Raw genomic sequence first — 17,796 nt, forward strand, 5'->3', positions numbered from 1 at the left:
CCTCTCCTTATTTAGCATGGGGCTGTCCCTGGGAACTCTGAGAAGGTGTCTAAGAGTCGGGGAGCTTGGAGAGCAGGGCTGTCGTGCCTAAGGGTAAGTGTGCAGCAGCCCCGGAGCTGATTGGGCAAGCCTGTTACCTCTCAGGGGCAATGAGTGCCCCGGATGTCCTTTTCCCAACATTACAGACGACTCTCTGTGTGGGGCCACGGCTTGCAGTCAATCTCGAATTTCCCCTGCACACTTCCTGGTGAAGTCCTGGCTGTCAGGATTGCCCTTTCTTTGCAGTTCTGTCATCCCAGTGAGCATGGGAGCCCCTGGAATCAGTATAGAAGTTCCCTCTCAATCTTTTCCCCATTTTAAAGCTTTATGGAGGACAATGAGCTTGGCCTTCTGAGCAGAGATTTCCCAGGGAAGCGGTTTAGCCTCCAAAGTACTTCTGAGAGTCACCATGGAGTCTCGTAGCTTTCTGTGCCCATCTTCCCCCAAACTAGACCCATCAGTGAACCATTCGCCATCTAGGTTGGGGAGAGAAGCATCTCACCTAGAGCAGACTGAATGGAAAGTTTCCTCACTACGATGAATAATAGCACTGGACTGTGTAGGGTCAGGAAACAGCGGGCCGGGGGGACAATGGGGACACAGGCAGAAAACTAAATTGGGAGAATCTACTAGGAGGCCCTGATAGTTGATTAGCCTTTGCTAGCCAGCAACAGAAATGGCCTGGAGCTTCTAGAATGCTCTGAAGCCCTTGGGCAGTTTTCCAAATAGTTCATAACTGTTGCTCAGTAACTGTTCAAAACTGTCCAAGCTTTCCCCACAGCTGGGTCTGGGAAAATTGTGGTCCTATGGTTATCTTGTACAACTTTTTCTGAATGTCTGGAGCAGCTGAAGTAATCACACACATGTTGAGCACAGTGACCCCTTCAGGAGAAGAGCAGTCCAGGTAGGTATATTTCTTTTCAATTTATATTAACTTCCAAATTAAAAAAAAAAAAAAAAAAAAAAGAACTAACTGAAAACCAGAAAAACCATTGAAATAACAGAGTAACAATATTGTCAAATCCCAGCAGACTAGCAGGGAGAATTCAAAATATATAACAATTAATTTGCTTTTCAAGAAAATATTTAATAACAGAATTTTGGTTTCATGTTCTTTGATTTCATAACATCCTGTGGTTCCTTCACGTTCATTAGTGCATTGGTTCCCATCTCACCTTCGAGAATTCTCTCTTTTATTTTCAAATCTTTATTGCAGTGTTAGAGTGTACATCTTATTTCCTGTTGTGTGTCAAAGAATATTTCAACTACACTCACATTTTGTGATTTGGGCAGTCTGAAAGAAGCCACCCATCCTACATGCAGAAAATGCCACCTGAAATCGTAGCCAATCAATGAACTTGACCTTTGGAGATAAATCCTTTTGACTGACACTTTGCCATAATCATTCATCCTCTTATTTTTCCTGTGGTCATACAAGGGAGTCTCTCAGTTGCCTCCCTTTCATTTCCTTTAATGATGACAGAGGCAAAATGGAATGGAGAAAGGAGGAAATTGGGAAAGAAATGGGAAAGAATTGATCACTTTCATCCATTGTGTTGGGGCGGGCTCCACTTCCTGCTCCATCATAGTAAACCCTGAAAAGCAAAGCCTGAGCTGTGTTATGTTAGGGCCTTATGGGACAGATCCTCCTTTAGTTGGGTGGATGGGGGGGTAGTTGTTGTAATGAGAGTTTTAGGATTTATTTGTTGACATCTTTTCCCCCCAGGAAATTGGACGGTGAATGGGGAGAAGAAATAGAATACTTCCCAAGGGTGAGAATCAATCAACCAACATTTAGCAATACTTGTTCAGGATACAAAAACTTCATTGGAAACGGGAGGACAACAAATACATAGATTCAACCCACCAGAAAATACAGAATTGATAGACAGGCACATGAGAAGGCATAATCCTAATAGAGCAGTTGGAGTCCGTTAGGAAAGAGGTGTACAGGGTCATGAGGTTGATAGCAAGGTGAGTGAAGGAGAGCAAGCATGTGGGGAGGAGTGTTGCAGAGCAAGGACTTAGAACCTGCATAACTAAATGGATGAAGGGTAGGCCAAGTAAGAGAAAAGGGTAGGGGATGCCTGATCCTGCAAAGCTGGGTGCCGGGAGTTGAGAATTTCAGACAAGGGGAGAGTTTGGGGGACCAAGATTATGCAATGTGTTTTGGACACATGGATATTCAGTTGCAAACTGGGCATCCAATTAAAAATGTGAACAGATGTCCTATGGGAATTGGGGAGCACAGCAGAGGAAGCAGACTAGAGACCCAACAATATACCTGGGAGGGTTTTGCCTAGAGATGACAATTGGGGACCTCATCAATTTCTAGGACATCCAAGTAGGAGGACACAGAGCAAAAAGATGACTGGTGACAGAGGCATAAGGGGGTCACCCCCGGGGTCCATGACACGAATAAAGATCCAGTCAAAGAGGCAAGCAGGACACATCAGTCAGTAAAGAAGCCAGAGAGAGCAGAATTGTGAAAAATCTGAAAAGAGAGTATCCTGAAAGAGAAGAAAAGGCAGTCACTCCCAAAAATGCTGCCAGAGAGATGCAGAAGGATCAGAATCAGACAGTGGTCCTTCTGTTTTTGTACTATAGAGGTTATCAATCACTTTTCATTTCAATGAGTAAAACTCCTCTGAATGAGGAAGAGAGAAGCCAGAGTGCAGAGAGCTTAAGAGAATGAATATCCAAAAGCATTCATTTTCCACTGTGGGTCAAAGGCTGGACTAAGCCTGGGGGTGGGATGGATAGGCCCAAGCCAGGCCCTGGCCTGGGGGGGAACCTCCCAGTCTGCATGCAAACAAATCTGTAGCAACAAGTGGTTTACAAGGAAAATTGAAAGTAAGGAAGTTGTCCCTTGGGCTTCTCCAAGTGTGAAAGGTGGGCCAGCCCAAGCAAGAGCAAGTAGAAGAGGGTCCAGCTCTAAGCCAAAGGCCAGATATCTCTGAGTCCATCTCTGCTCCCTGTAGTGCTGCTGTCTTTGCCACCCACCCTCTTCTATTTCCTGATTTTTTTCCCTTGGCTCATATATTGCCTTTTTCCTCCACAGACTTGGCCCCACTGTCAGGTCGCCAAGGCCTCTCACCACTAGCCAACTTATGCCCCGTGGAGTAGCCCCGTTCCTAAAAAGGGATGCCCGCAACACCAGGGCTAACAGCCACATGGACAAGGAGGGCTCCGAGTTGTTGGGGTCAATCAAAGGCAGCCTCTGCAAACAGCCCAAATCCGCAAAGCGCAATAGGATTGCCCCAATGGGGACCAACCGTCAAATGGAGGTGGCTACTCTTCAAAAATTGATCCTTGCACAAAGGGCCAAAATGCTCCTCTTCAACAGGCCATCTTCAAAGATTTCCCCTGAGAAGGGGATGGATTGCTCCATGACAGGCCAGTTCAAACAGGGAGCCCCCCCTCCCTTCTCTCTCTCTGTTTACCCACATTTGGAGCCCCTTCCGCCAATACCCTTAAAGGACTCCCCAAAGGCCTCAAGCCCAAGAGGCTCACCCTGCCCACCTCCCAACTGAAGCCAGCGCAGCTCCTGGGCCAGAGCCAAAATGGAGGAGAAGACACAGGTTTTCTGCAAGCCCAGTACTTCAGCAGAGACAATAGAAAAAAATTCCTCACCAAAGGCAAATAGTGAACCCCCAAATACCAAAATCTCAGGAGACATGGCCACGTCCACCCAGCACCCAGCACCCAGCAGTCAGTAAATACTGATCCTGTGTAGCTGCTGCTACTTGCAGAGGAACTTTGGACAACCCCCCCTTACTGCTAAAACAGATCTCAACTTAAAAAAATAAATAAAAAAGCAGTAAAAACTCTGACTGTAAATTGTTTTTATAGTGAACTAGAAGAATAGTTTTCAGACCCTGAAGAGACTAAACACAGATCATCTCCAGATGAATCTCAAAAGGTGACATAAATTGGCCCCATCACACAAGACCCTCCTAGAAGAAATGAAAAGGGATCTTAAGAGAGAGAAGCAAAATGGGTAAACAAGACAAAAATTTTGCCAAGAAGGTTTGGAAAAGGCAACACAAAATAGAAAATGAACATGAAATAGAAAAAAGCCCCAGAAAAACAAAACTTGTGAAACAGAAAAAAAAAGAAAAGTCCCTCAAAAAACAGAATTTGAAATGGAAAAAATTTCATACAACAAAACAACAGCTCATTCAAAAATTCAATTGGACAAAAAAAAAGTAAATAAAAAAAGTAAATGAAGAAAAAATTCACTAAAATCAGAATTGAACAAATGGAAATGAATGACTCAATGACATGAGAAGAATCAGTCAAGCAAAATCAAAGAAAAAGAAAAAAAAAGGGAAAATTAGGTATTTTACATTTTTTCCTAAATGGGAAAACAAGTGATCTGGAAAATAAAATCTAGGAGATACTGTCTAAGGATTATTGGCCTTCCTGAAAACCATGATGAAAAAAAAAAAGACTATTTTTCAGGAAATCAGAATCAGAAGATAAAATAGCCATTGAAAAAATTCACCAAACATCTCCTGAAACAGACCCCCAAAATGAAAACTCCAAGGAATCTCGTGGCTAAATTATAGAACTATCAGGAAAAAATATCACAGCCAGAAAAAAAATCAAATATCGAAGAAGCACAATAAGGATTTCCCAGGAACCTAGGAGCTTCCTCCTTAAAGGATGGAAGGGCCTAGAATCTGATATACTGAAAGGTAAAGGAACTTGGAATTCAGCTAAACATAAATTAACCCTGTAAACTGAGCATTTTCTTTCAGGGAAGAAGATAGACATTCAGTGAAACAGGTGACTTCCATTTATTGCTTATGAAAAGACCTAAACAGAATTTGGACCTCCTTATATTGAAATCAAGAGAAGCATAAAAAGGTAAAAAGAACACTTGAGAAGTATAATTCTCTTATGGGTTTATATAGAGAGTTCATGTATACTTTGATTTTATTGTTACAATATAAAAAAGAAACGAGGTGGGAAGGGAATTGGAGTGGAAAAGGGGCAATTCCAGTCGAGGGAAAATGAAGGAAATTACATCTCAGGAAGAGCCAAGGAAACCTGTTTTCATTGAGGGAAAGAAGGAAAGGGGGGAATGTGTGAATTTTACTCTGGTCACATTTTGCTCAAAGAGAAAATATTAGACAAATTTGGTTACACCAAGAAACTTCACTCACCTTACAGCAAAGGGGGAGGGGAAAGGAGTAGGCTAAATAGAAGGGGAAACAGAAATACTAAGGGAAAGGGAAAAGAAAGGGGGAGGGACTCTAATGGGAGGGTTGGTTGAGGCAATTAGTGCTCATAAGAAAAATACTGGGAAGGAAAGAAAGAGGAAAAGGAAAGAGAAAAGTATTATTTGGGGTTAAGAAGATGGCAGAAAATACAGAAGGAGTAGTTTTAACCATAAATGTGAATGGGGCGAACTTGCTCTCATAAAGGTTAAGCGGATAACAGACTAAATTAAAAACCAGATTCCTACAATGTGTTGTTTACAAGAACCACATTTCAAGCAGGGTAATACAGAGGAAAAGTAAAAGGCTGGAACAGACTCTATTATGCTTCAGGTGAGGTACAAAAAAGCAGGGGTAGCCAGACTGACCTCAGATCAAGCTGCAAAAGCAAAAATTGATCTAATTCAAAGAGATAAGGAAGGAAATGATATCTTGCCAAAGGGTACCATAGAGAATGAAGCAATATCAATACTAAACATATAGGCACCGAGTGCTATGGTTTTATGAACAAAAAATAATAAAGGGACCTTTAGTTAATTTGATTAGAAAAAGAAGAAAATCAAATAATTAGTCTCAAAAATGAAAAGGAAGAACTTTCCACCAATGATGAGGAAATTAGAGTGTTAGTCAGGAGTTATTTGACCCAAAATTTTAATAGAAGGATACCTACAAAAATATGGATGGCCCAGATTAACAGAAGAGGAAATAAATTACCTAAATAGTCACATTTTAGAAAAAGAAAGAAACCAAGCTATTAAACAACTCTCTAAGAAAAAATCCCCAGCACCAGATGGATTTTCAAGAACACTTAACTCCAATACTATATAAAGTATTAGAAAAACTAGGCAATGAAGGACTCCTACCACATTCCTTTGATGACACAGCCATGATACTGATACCTCAAGCAGGTAGGATGAAACCTTAATTCTTATAGACCAATCTCCCTAATGAATATTAATGCAAAAACCTTACAGAAACATGAGCAAATCATTCCCAGCATATAATACACTATGACCAAGTAGGATTTTATACCAGGAAAGCAGGGCTGGTTCAATATTAGAAAGCCTAATTGACAATATCAATAACCAAATTAACCAAAATCACATATGATTATCTCAATGGATAATAAAATCCAACACTCATTCATATTAAAATGACTGGAATGTATAGGAATAAAGGGACTTTTCCTAAAAATAGTTCAGTAGCATCTATTGGAAACCATCAGCAAGCCTCATATGTAATGGAGATAAACTGGTACCATTGCCAGTAAAATCAGTTTGCCTACTATCACCATTTCGATTCAATATCGTATTAGAAATGCTAGCTTTGGCAATAGGAGAAGACAGAGATTAGGTAATGGGGAAACGAAATGATCACTCTTTGCAGATGATAGGATGGTATACTTAGAGAACCCTAGAGAATCAACTACCAAGCTATTAGAAATAATCCATCGCTTTAGCAATGTTGCAGGATACACAATCCACATATATCATCATCATTTTTATACATCACTAATAAAATCCAATAACGAGAGATACAAAAAGAAATTTCCATTTATCTGAAAATCTTATCTGCCAAAGGAAAGTCAGGAACTATATATGAACAAAACGACAAAACACTTTCTACACAAATAGTCAGATCTAACCAATCGGAAAAATATCAAGTACCATTGGATAGATTCAGCAACTATAATAAAGATTACCAGACTACCGAAATAAATTTATTTATTTAGTACTATACCAATTAAACTCTCACGAAACTATTTTACTAACACCCCCTCCCCCCAAGAAAACCCAACAAAATTTATCTGTGAGAGCAAAAGGTCAAGAATTTCAAGGGAATTAATGAAAAAAAAAAAGCAAATGAAGGTGAGCGCTGCTTTGTAATGTAGCTTTAGATGTGATACAGCTAGGCCATCAAAACCATTTGGGTACTGGCTAGGGAAAAGAGCAGTTGATCAATGGGAATAGGTTAGGTTCACAGAACCAAATGCTCAATGACTACAGGAATCTAGTGTTTGCAAAAATCTGGTACAGCTAGGCCATCAAAATCATTTGGTACTGGCTAGGAAAAAGAACAGTCGATCAGTGGAATAAATTAGGTTGACAGAACAAAATAGTCAATGACTATTGCTATCTAGTGTTTGACAAACTCAAAGACCCCAACTTTGAGGATAAGAATTCACTATTTGACAAAAACTGCTGGGAAAATTGGAAACTAGGATGGCAGAAAGTAGGTATTGACTCACACCTAACACCATATATCAAGCTAAGGTCAAAATGGGTTCATGCTCTGGAATTAAAGAATGATATTATAAACAAATTTAGAAGAGCATAGGATAATTTACCTCTCAGAACTGTGCAGCAGGAAGGAATTTGTGACCAAATAAGAACTAGAGATCATTATTGATCACAAAATAAATAATGTTCATTACATGAAGTTTAAAAAGTTTTTGTACAAACAAAACTGATGCAGACAAGATTAGTAAAAAAGCAATAAACTGGGAAATATTTTTACATTTAAAGGATCTGATAAAGTCTCATTTCTCAAATATAGAGAGAATGCATTCAACGCTATAAGAAGTCAAGCCATTTTCCAATTGATGATTGTGAAAGGATATGGACAGACATTTTTCAGGACCATAGGAACTGAGTGTGGACCACAACATAGCATTCTTATTCTTTCTGCTTGCTTGCATTTTGTTTTCCTTCTGGATCTGATTTTTCTTGTACAGCAAGATAAGTGTATAACTAGGTATACATATATTGGATTCAACATATATTTTAAGATATTTAACAGGTATTGGACTACCTGCCCTCTAGGGGGAGGGGAGTGAGGGAAAGGAGGGGATAATTTGGTACAGAATGCTTTGTTGAAAAATTACCCAAGCATGAGTTTTGTAAATAAAAAGCTTTGATAATTTTTGTTAACAAAATAAAGCCAGCCTTGGTCCCTGGGTTTCTGGCTCTCTGGCTCTTGTTGCACAGGAAGAATTGGATTCAGAAGGTAAAAATAACCTGAGAAGAAAACAAAAATACAAACAGTTCATACTCATTTCCCAGTGTTCCTTCTCTGGATGTAGCTGATTCTGTCCATCATTGATCAACTGAATTGAATTAGATATTCTCTTTATTGAAGAGAATCACTTCCATCAGAATACATCCCCATACAGTATTGTTGTTGAAGTGCATAATGATCTACTGGTTCTGCTCATTTCACTCAGCATCAGTTCATTTAAGTCTCGCCAATCCTCTCTGTATTCAACTTGCTGGTCATTTCTTACAGAACAATAATATTCCATAACATTCATATACCACAATTTACCCAACCATTCTCCAGTTGATGGGCAGACATTCATTTTCCAATTTCTAGCCACCACAAAAAGGGCTGCCACAAACATTTTGGCACATAGAGGTTCCTTTCCATGCTTTAGTATCTCTTTGGGATATAAGCCCAGTAGTAACACTGCTGGACCAAAGGGTATGCACACATTGATAACTTTGGGGCATAATTCCTGATTGCTCCTGAGAATGATTGGATTTGTTCACAACTCCACAAACAATGCATCAGCGTCCCTGTTTTTCCCAAAAATTCATTTTTCCTATCTTCCTAGCCAATCTGACAGGTGTGTACTGGTATATCTCAGACTTGTCTTAATTTGCATTTTTCTGATCAAGAATGATTTGGAACACTCTTTCATATGAGTGGAAATAGTTTCTATTTCATCATCTGAAAATCATTTGTTCATATCCTTTGACCATTTATCAACTGGAGAATGGCTTGATTTCTTATAAATTAATGTCAATTCTCTATATATTTTGTTAATGAGGCCTGTATCAGACCCTTTAACTGTAAAAATGTTTTCCCACTTTGTTGCTTCCCTTCTAATCTTATTTGCATTAATTTTGTTTGTACAAAGGCTTTTTAATTTGATATAATCAAAATTTTCTATTTTGTGATCAATAATGATCTCTAATTCATCTTTGGTCACAAATTCATTCCTCCTCCACAAGTATGAGAAGTAAAATATCCTATGTTCTTCTAATTTATTTATAAACTCGTTCTTTATGCCTAAATCATGGACCCATTTTGAACTTATCTTGGTATATGGTGTTACATGTGGGTCCATGCCTAATTTCTGCCATACTAATTTCCAGTTTTCCCAGCAGTTTTTGTCAAATAATTAATTCTTATCCCCAAAATTGGGATCTCTGGGTTTTTCAAACATGAGATTTCTATAGTAGTTATTGATGATTTTGTCCTGTGAATCTAACCTATTCCACTGATCAACTAATTATTTCTTACCTAATAGCAAATGGTTTTGGTGACCACTACTTTACAATATATATTTAGATCAGTTACACCTAGGCCACCTCCATTTCATTTTTTTTTTCATTAGTTCCTTGAAATTCTCGACCTTTTTTCTTTTCATATGAATTTTGTTATTTTTCCTAGGTCATTAACATACTTTCTTAGGAGTCTGATTGGTATAGCACTAAATAAATAGATTAGTTTAGGGAGTATTGTCAACTTTATTCTATTTGCTCGGTGTATCCAAGGGCATTTAATATTTTTCAGATTATTTAAATTCCACTTTATTGGTATGGAAAGTGTTTTGTAATTTTGCTCATATAATTCCTAATTTTCCTTTGGTAGATTCCCAAATATTTTATGCTATCAACAGTTATTTTGAATGGAATTTCTCTTTGTATCTCATGCTGTTGGATTTTGTTGATGTATAAAAATGCTGAGGATTTATGTGGATTCATTTTGTATCCTGTAACTTTACTAAAGCTGTGAATTATTTCTAATAGATTTTTTTAGTAGAATCTCTGGGACTCTCTAAGTATATACCATATCATCTACAAAGAGTTTCCTCATTACCTACTCTAATTCCTTTGATCTCTTTTTCAACTCTTATTGCCAAGGCTAGCCTTTCTAATATAATAGAATATTGAATAATAATGGGGATAGTGGGCAACCTTATTTCTCTCCTGAGCTTACTGGAAATGTTCAGTTTATCCCCATGACATATGATGCTTACTGACAGTTTAAATATATCCTCCTGACTATTTTAAGTAAAAGTTCATTTATTCCTAATAGATGTTGGATTTTTTCAAATGTTTTTTCTGCATCTATTGAAATGATCGTATGGCTTTTGCTAATTTGGTTATTGATAATATAGTCAATTATGCTAATCATTTTCCTGATGTTGAATCAGCCCTGCATTCCTGGTATAAATCCTACTTGGTCACAGTGTATTATCCTGAGAATGATTTTCTGTAACCTTTTCCCTAATATTTTATTTAAGATTTTAGCATCAATATTCATTAGGGAGATTGGTCTATAATTTTCTTTCTCTGTTTTTGCTTTTACAATTTCTGCCTTAAACTGCATTTGCCTTTGAGCTTTTTATGTCCTAATATATGGTCAGTTGTTGCATAAGTTCCATGAATTGCTGAGAAGAAAGTGTACTTTTTTCTGTGTCCATTTAGTTTTTTCCAAATATCTATCATATCTAACTTTTCTAGTATTCTATTTATCTCTTTGACTTTTCTTATTTATTTTGTGGTTTGATTTATCTAATTCTGAGACTGCAAGGTTGAGATCTCACAGTATTATAGTTTTTCTCTCTATTTCTTCTTGCAGCTCTCTTAAGTCCTCTTTTAAGGATTTAGATGCTACACTACTTGGGGCATATATGTTTAATATTGATATTGCCTCATTGTCTATGCTACCCTTTAGCAGCAATATAAAGTGCCCTTCCTTATCACTTTTAATTAGATCAATTTTTACTTTTGCTTGATGTGAGATCAGGATGGCTACCCCTGCTTTTTTTACTTCACCTGAAGTATAGTAGGTTCTGGTCCAAGCTTTAACTGTTATTCTCTATGTATCGCCCTCTAAATAACCTATTATAGGATTCTGGCTTTTAATCGTCCTCTTTATTGGGGAGTTTACCCCATTCTCATTTATGGTTAAAATGACCAATTCTGTATTATTTGTCATCTTGTTAATCCCTGCTTAGGCTTTGCTCCTTTCCTTCTCCCTCTCCCCCTCCCCAGTATAATACTTGTCAGCATCACTTGCTTCTCACAGCCCTCCCTTTTTAGTATCTCTCCCCCCACCTTAAGAGTTCCTCCTCTTATCTTACCCTTTTTCCTCACAATTTCTGTATTCCCTTCCTCTTAGCTTACTCCTTCCCTTTTCACTTTTCCCCTCCCACTTTGCAATGAGGTGGGAGAAGTTTCACAATAAATATAATATCTAATATTTTTCTCTTTAAGTCAGTTCTGATGGCATTAAGATACACACTCTGTTCATCCCCTCCATTCTTTCCACGCAGATATAATAGGTTTCCTTTGCCTCTTCCTGAAATGTAGTACCCCATACCTCAACTTTAACTTTTCTGGGTACAATTTCCTTTCCACCGCTAGTTTCTAGAACAAAGTATATATGTGTTCTTTAGATATCTGTAGAGCAGAAATAGATATAGTTCTCAATATTTCTTTTACCATTTTAGGTTTCTCTTGAGTTCTGTATTTTTTGATCAAAGTTTTATTTAGTTCTGGTTTTTCCTCAAAATAAATGAAATTCATGTTTCTTTGAATGTCTATCTTCTTGCCTAGGAAAAGATGTTCATTTTGGCTGGGAAGTTTTTTGGATGCATACTAAGTTCCTTAGCCTTTTGAAAGATCACATTTCAGGCCCTTTGATCTTTTAATGTGGACACTGCTAGATCCTGAGTAATGATTATTGTGGCTCTTCTAGATTTGAATTGATTTTTTTCTAGCAGCTTGCAGTATTTTTTCCTTCATCAGATAGTTCTGGAATTTGGTCACTCTATTTCTTGGGGTTTTGATTTTAGGGTGCCTTTCAGTAGGTGATGGCTGAATTCTTTCAATGTCTATTTGACATTCTGTTTCTATAACATCTGGGCAGTTCTCTTTGATCATTTCCTGGAAAATAGTGTCTAGGCTTTTTTTTTCATCCTATTTTTCAGGAAGTCCAATAATTCTCAGATTATCTCTCCTACATCTGTTTTCCATATCTGTTGTTTCTTCAAGAAGGTATTTGACATTTTTTCCCATTGTTTCAGTCTTTTGATTTTGCTTAAGCAATTCCTGGTGTCTTCTTGAATCATTCATTTCCATTTCTTCGATTCTGATTTGTAATGAATTATTTTCTAGACTCACTTTTTTATATCTTTTTCTATTTGTCCATTTGAGTTTTTAAGTGAGTTGTTTTGTTCTATGGAATTTTTTTCCATTTCACAAATTTTGTTTTTTAAAAAGCTATTTTCTTTTTCCAACTCACTAATTCTGTTTCTCAAGTATTTGATTTTTCTATTCACTCTATCTTTAAATGAGTGGGATGATTTAGCCAGTCTCTTGCCAAGCTTTCCTTTCCTTTACCATTTTTCTTCTAGCTCTCTTATGAGAGGCTTTTTAATTTCTTTTATGAGAGTCTTGTGTGTTGAGGACCAGATCGTATCCTCCTCCCACTTTGGGGATTCATCTGGAGACAGTCTGTTTTTAGTCTTCTCAGGATTTTAAAGTCTGCTTTCTATCCATATAGAAGCTATCAATAATTAGAGTGAGGGGGGGAGGCTGCATGGTATTACCAAGCTTCCTCTACAGACTGCACGGGGCAGCAGCAAGGCACTAGCAGGACAGCAATGGCTGCCTTGCATCTGTGCTCTGAGACTCTGAGAGTGTACTGAGACATACAGTGCTAGGTGTGGCCAGGTCCCAAGAGATGCTGGCTTTTCTGGCTTATAGTCTTTACCTCCTGTGTTTTTAGCTTCTCTCTTTGTCTCCTGGCTTGCTGCCAGGGCAAAGTAGCCAATACTGTCATAAATGTCTCCCTGCAGAAACGTCTGAGATCACACCCCATGCACCTCTCGTCTGCTCACCTGTGAGCTGCCTGCCTTACTCTGTCTGCTGTGTTGCCACTGCCTGCCTTCTGTTTGTGCCTGAACTAGCTGTCCTCATCCCCGAGCAAAACAGACCTTTTCTGCTGCATTTTGAGGATATCTTCTCTTGGTAATTATTTGTGTCTTTTTTCATTCAAGCACTAATTCCAAGGGTTGTCATGAGATAAATTATTCTGGGAGAAAAGACGGAGCTTAAGGAGATGTGTGTGTCCTCTTCTCCACCATCTTGACCGGAAGTCCAATGACAAAGAATTTTAATTTGGTGGGGGGTTAGTAAATTTATTTGTTTTTAATACATTTTGCTTTTTATAAATCTTGTTTGGAGAGAAAATCAAAGCAAGGGGAAACAACCATGGAAGACAAAAGAAAAAACCAAGTGAACAGTGTACATGGAGGTTTACATTATATCTCCTGAGTTCTTTTTCTGAATACAGATGGCATTTTTTTGTCCACAGTCTATTAGGATTGCTTTGGATCACAAAAGCAATAGGAAGAAACTATCCTTTCCTATCTGATCATCACAAATCCTTGCTGTTAGTTTGTACAAAGTATTCTTCCTATCTGTGCCACCCACATTCTTCCCTGTTTCCTACTTCCTTCCCCTTTACTCATATGCTGCTTTTTTCGTCCACAGACCTAGGAACCGCTGCTTGGCAGAAGGCTCTGCCAACAGGTCCTAGGGAATCCTCAGCCAGAGTCGACCTCACCACATGGCGCCCTGGTGTGGAAAAGAAAAGTAAACTAACTCAACCACCAGGCTAAATATCTGTCCTCCACAGAATTGGCTCCACTGTCAACAGAAGCTTCCACCAATGGGCCAAGGTACTCCTCTTCCTCAATTGACCTTGCTTCTTTATCATACATTGGGTAAAAAAAAAGAAAGAAAACCAAACAGGCAGACTCACCTCAACCCCTCCTAGGATGAATGTGTGCCCTCCAGAGATTTGGTCCCAACACCTGGCAGAAGCCCTTGCCAACACGCCAAAAGATCCTCTTCCCCAGTCGAACAGAAGGCATTCTGCCAGCTTTGGAAAAAGCCCCCCTCTCCCCAAACACACCGACCCCACTCACTGTCCAGTCTGAAACTCAGCCCTCCCCAGCTGTGGTCCCACCGCCTGGCAGAAACCTCTGCAAAGGGGCCATGGTGCTGCTTGTCCCCAGTCTTATCTCACCTCACTTCTCTTGAAAACCGGAGGGAACAGATGCCTGACATAAACCTCCAGCCTTCACCGTGGTGCCAGCAGCTGGGCAGGGCTGGCCAAGTCCCTACCTCTGGAAGAAGTCAGTCTATGGGCTGACCAATGACCACCTCACCCCTCTCAGCCCACTCTGCCCTCAGGCTGCAGCAACTGCCTGCCACAAGCATTTGGAACTCCAGCCAAAGGCCCCAGGAAGAAACTCAGCTACCCTTATGAAGGAAAATTGTGAAACCCGACCATCCTGTTCACGAAGATGTGTAAATTCAGAATCAAGAATTGCCAATTGGGCATGAAGTACCAGCCAGCCTTGGTCCCCAGGTCTCTGGCTCATTGCATATCCTAAACAGTATAGGTATTGACTGTGAAAAATTGAATAAAATTTTGTTTTAATTTTATTTTTTGTAGTGTTTAGTAAATTTATTTTAAATAAGGATTGCTCTATGAATCCTGTTGGGAAAGAAAAACCAGAGCAAAAGGGAATAACCATGGGAGAGAGAAAAAGAAAAAAGAAACAGCATATACTGTTTTACATTCTTTCTCTGTAGTTCTTTTTCTGAATGCAGATGACATTTGCTTCCCAAAGTCTATTGGAATTGCTTGGATCACTAAAGCACTGAGGAGAAACAATTTTTTCCTAGCTCATCAAGACAAATTCTTGCGATTATTTTGTCCAAAGTATTCTTCCTTCTGCTTGTTCGAGTCGGCATCAGTTCTTGTAAATCTGTCCAGGCCTTTCTCAAATGAGCTTCTTCATCCTTTCTTATATAATGCTAATATTTCCTCACCTTCATATCCAGCCACATCTTGTTCAGCCATTCTCCACCTGATGGACATCTACTGATTTTCCATCACTCTTCAAAAAGATTTCCAATGTGGATCATAACTCTACTGGTGGTTATTGTTTATATTGTCAAAGGTGAAAATCTATGCAAGCAAGAAGAAAGGGGAACAACTGACCATTCAACCTCATTCTCTTCTGAAATGATCAAACGAAGGAAGATTCATACACATTCAACTGGGTACAGAAATTCATTTCACTTAAGAAGGCAACATGAAGGAAAAAGAGGGGACAAGAGGAAGGTAAAGAAAAGGCAGACTAAGGTATTATGGTGTTGGTTGTGGCGTTCATTCCTTTCAATCTTGGTGATGACTCCCTGTGATCCCTGAAGTATGTTGTGGGAACAAACAATCTGAGTTCTTAGGAACCATTACCTTTATGGGCATGATCTGCTCCTAGTGGCTTACTTTTGATGTTACATGAACAGCTGACCCCTGTTGCCAGGAAAACACTTCTCATGAGACATTGGGTGGTGAAGTGGAGAGAATACCACACCTGAAATCAGGAGGACCTGAGTTCCTCCCCCAATATCCTGCGTAGCATACCGAAATCATAATAGAAATCTGGATTAGGCCTTAAAGTCCTAATCAAATACGGCAAACTTAGAAAATAAGACAAAAGGAATTTATTAATACTTCAAGGGAGTAATATACATTGAATTGAATCTGTGCTGCCTCTTTTATGGAGAGGGTGAACAATTTCCACATAAAAGACCATTTTGTTTGCTTCACTTTACAAATGAGGAGATGGTTTAGTCCTACCTCATTTATTGATTGATCCACATTTTAAATGAAAAAAGCAAATTAGTGAGTATGTGCCATCACTATCTTATGTAGACTACCTGCCTCATATTGAAAGTTAAAAGCAAAGTTTTCAAAATAGAATCTCTCAAGATGGACTCAACAGAAATCTCTGACTTTCATTTGGTTACACTAAGTATTTCACAGTAAAGTAGTATTTGTAAGTTTCTTTTTTTGTCTTTTTATTTTGAATGGTATTTTATTTTTCTAAAAACATGTACAAATACTACTTGGCATTCATTTCTGCAAGAATTTGGGTTCTAAATTTTTCATCTTCCCTCCTTTCCTCATCCCTAAGATAACAAGCAATAGGTATGATTCAATATAAACAATGCTTTTAAACATATTTCCACATTTCTCATGTTATGAAAGAAAAATCAAAGCAACAGGGAAAATAACTACCAGAAAGAAACAAATAAATGGAAAAAATGAAAATACTAAGCTTTTGGTCCACAGTCAGTCTCAATAATTCTGATACTTGAGGTGGATGGCATTTTCCATCCTAAATCTATTGGAACTGGTGTAAAGTATCATTTTTTTATGAATAAACTGAAATAAAAATACATAATAAAACATAAATAATACAAATGTATATAAATATACTATTAATCAACGTAAATACATTTGATAAATGAAAAATCCCAATAGTATATCATGGTATGTATCCTAAAGAGCAAACAGAGGTGGGGAGTAGATATTACAGTATGCTTTCACTCTACCAATTTATATATGTTAGTTTTATTGTTAAGTGTCACGTGTCACTTGCTTAGAACTTTATTTTATTGAATTATTACAATACTACATAAGTAGCTTATTTCTATTTGGGTTTTTTTTGAATATTTCCTACATTTAATCAAGCCACTGATTAGGTATAAGTATAAGATGTATGAAAAGGCTTGTGACCATTTTTTAAACCTGGAAACTAAGAATCATCCTGATTTTAGAAGTGGTCATTACCCCCCAAAAAAACACACACTAAAAGGTTAAAGAACTCGATAATTGCAAGGTGATTTATAGCAAATCATTTAGCCAACAGTGCATGAAGTACATCTATTGGATAATTTCCAAATGTAGAAAGGCTCAAAGTAAGAGGTACAACTTGAGAACTACTCTGCATACCTCCTTCCAAAAAGCAGGACTTGTTCAAGAGAAGAGAAGAGCAATGGTTTCTTGCACGGGTAGCAGAGGGCAGAAGGAGAGAAGAGAGAGAGTCATGCTCTTCCCCTCCCCTTGACTAGATAATAGCCTTGTGAACTTTAAAGATCTGCAGCAGTGGCATCCACCAGATCAGGAACTATAAAAGTGACTATTAGCCACATCCATATCGAGAACTGAGAAGCACTTTGAAGTGAAAGTGGATACACCGAGGAAAGTCCTGCAGAACATTCTACCTTATGGGAGACATTGTGAGGACTCCCCAAAGAGAGAAAAAGATTTCCAATCATCAGGAGTGCTAAATTTACTGCTTATGATATCACTTTAGTAAATACCTATATTTTTGGAGGCAGTCAGAGTTGTGTTTTGCCCAGAGTCACACAGCTAATAAGTCTGAAGCTACACTGAGCTAGGTCTTCCTGACTCTCTATCCACTGAATCATCCAGCTACCCCAGAAATACATATTTTCTAAAGGCGAAGTGAATCTGATTGGCTTGTAATTAAGGGGAAGCTCATGAAGTTAGTATTATCAAACTCCTCCCAAGACCTTAACATTAATACTAGAAGGTTCAAGGGAGAAGTAGTCAACCATCTTCTGATAAT

General features: G+C 38.4%; 2 long non-coding RNA genes across 3 annotated transcripts; both read left to right on the plus strand.

Annotated features, from left to right (window-relative positions):
- The first annotated feature begins 1,726 nt into the window (after positions 1-1,726).
- Positions 1,727-2,850, plus strand: LOC116423260. Its single transcript, XR_004233795.1, has 2 exons — positions 1,727-2,013; positions 2,375-2,850. It is a non-coding gene; the product is annotated as an uncharacterized LOC116423260 (long non-coding RNA).
- A 1,504-nt stretch (positions 2,851-4,354) lies between these two features.
- LOC116423259 lies at positions 4,355-14,082 on the plus strand. 2 transcript variants are annotated; one of them, XR_004233793.1, is made up of 2 exons: positions 4,355-4,911; positions 13,339-14,082. It is a non-coding gene; the product is annotated as an uncharacterized LOC116423259 (long non-coding RNA). The 2 variants fall into 2 exon arrangements; XR_004233794.1 differs by having other exon boundaries at positions 13,835-14,082.
- The last annotated feature ends 3,714 nt before the right edge of the window (positions 14,083-17,796 follow it).

This window comes from Sarcophilus harrisii, chromosome 4, assembly GCF_902635505.1.
Source record: "Sarcophilus harrisii chromosome 4, mSarHar1.11, whole genome shotgun sequence".
In the NCBI taxonomy this organism is placed as follows: domain Eukaryota; kingdom Metazoa; phylum Chordata; class Mammalia; order Dasyuromorphia; family Dasyuridae; genus Sarcophilus; species Sarcophilus harrisii.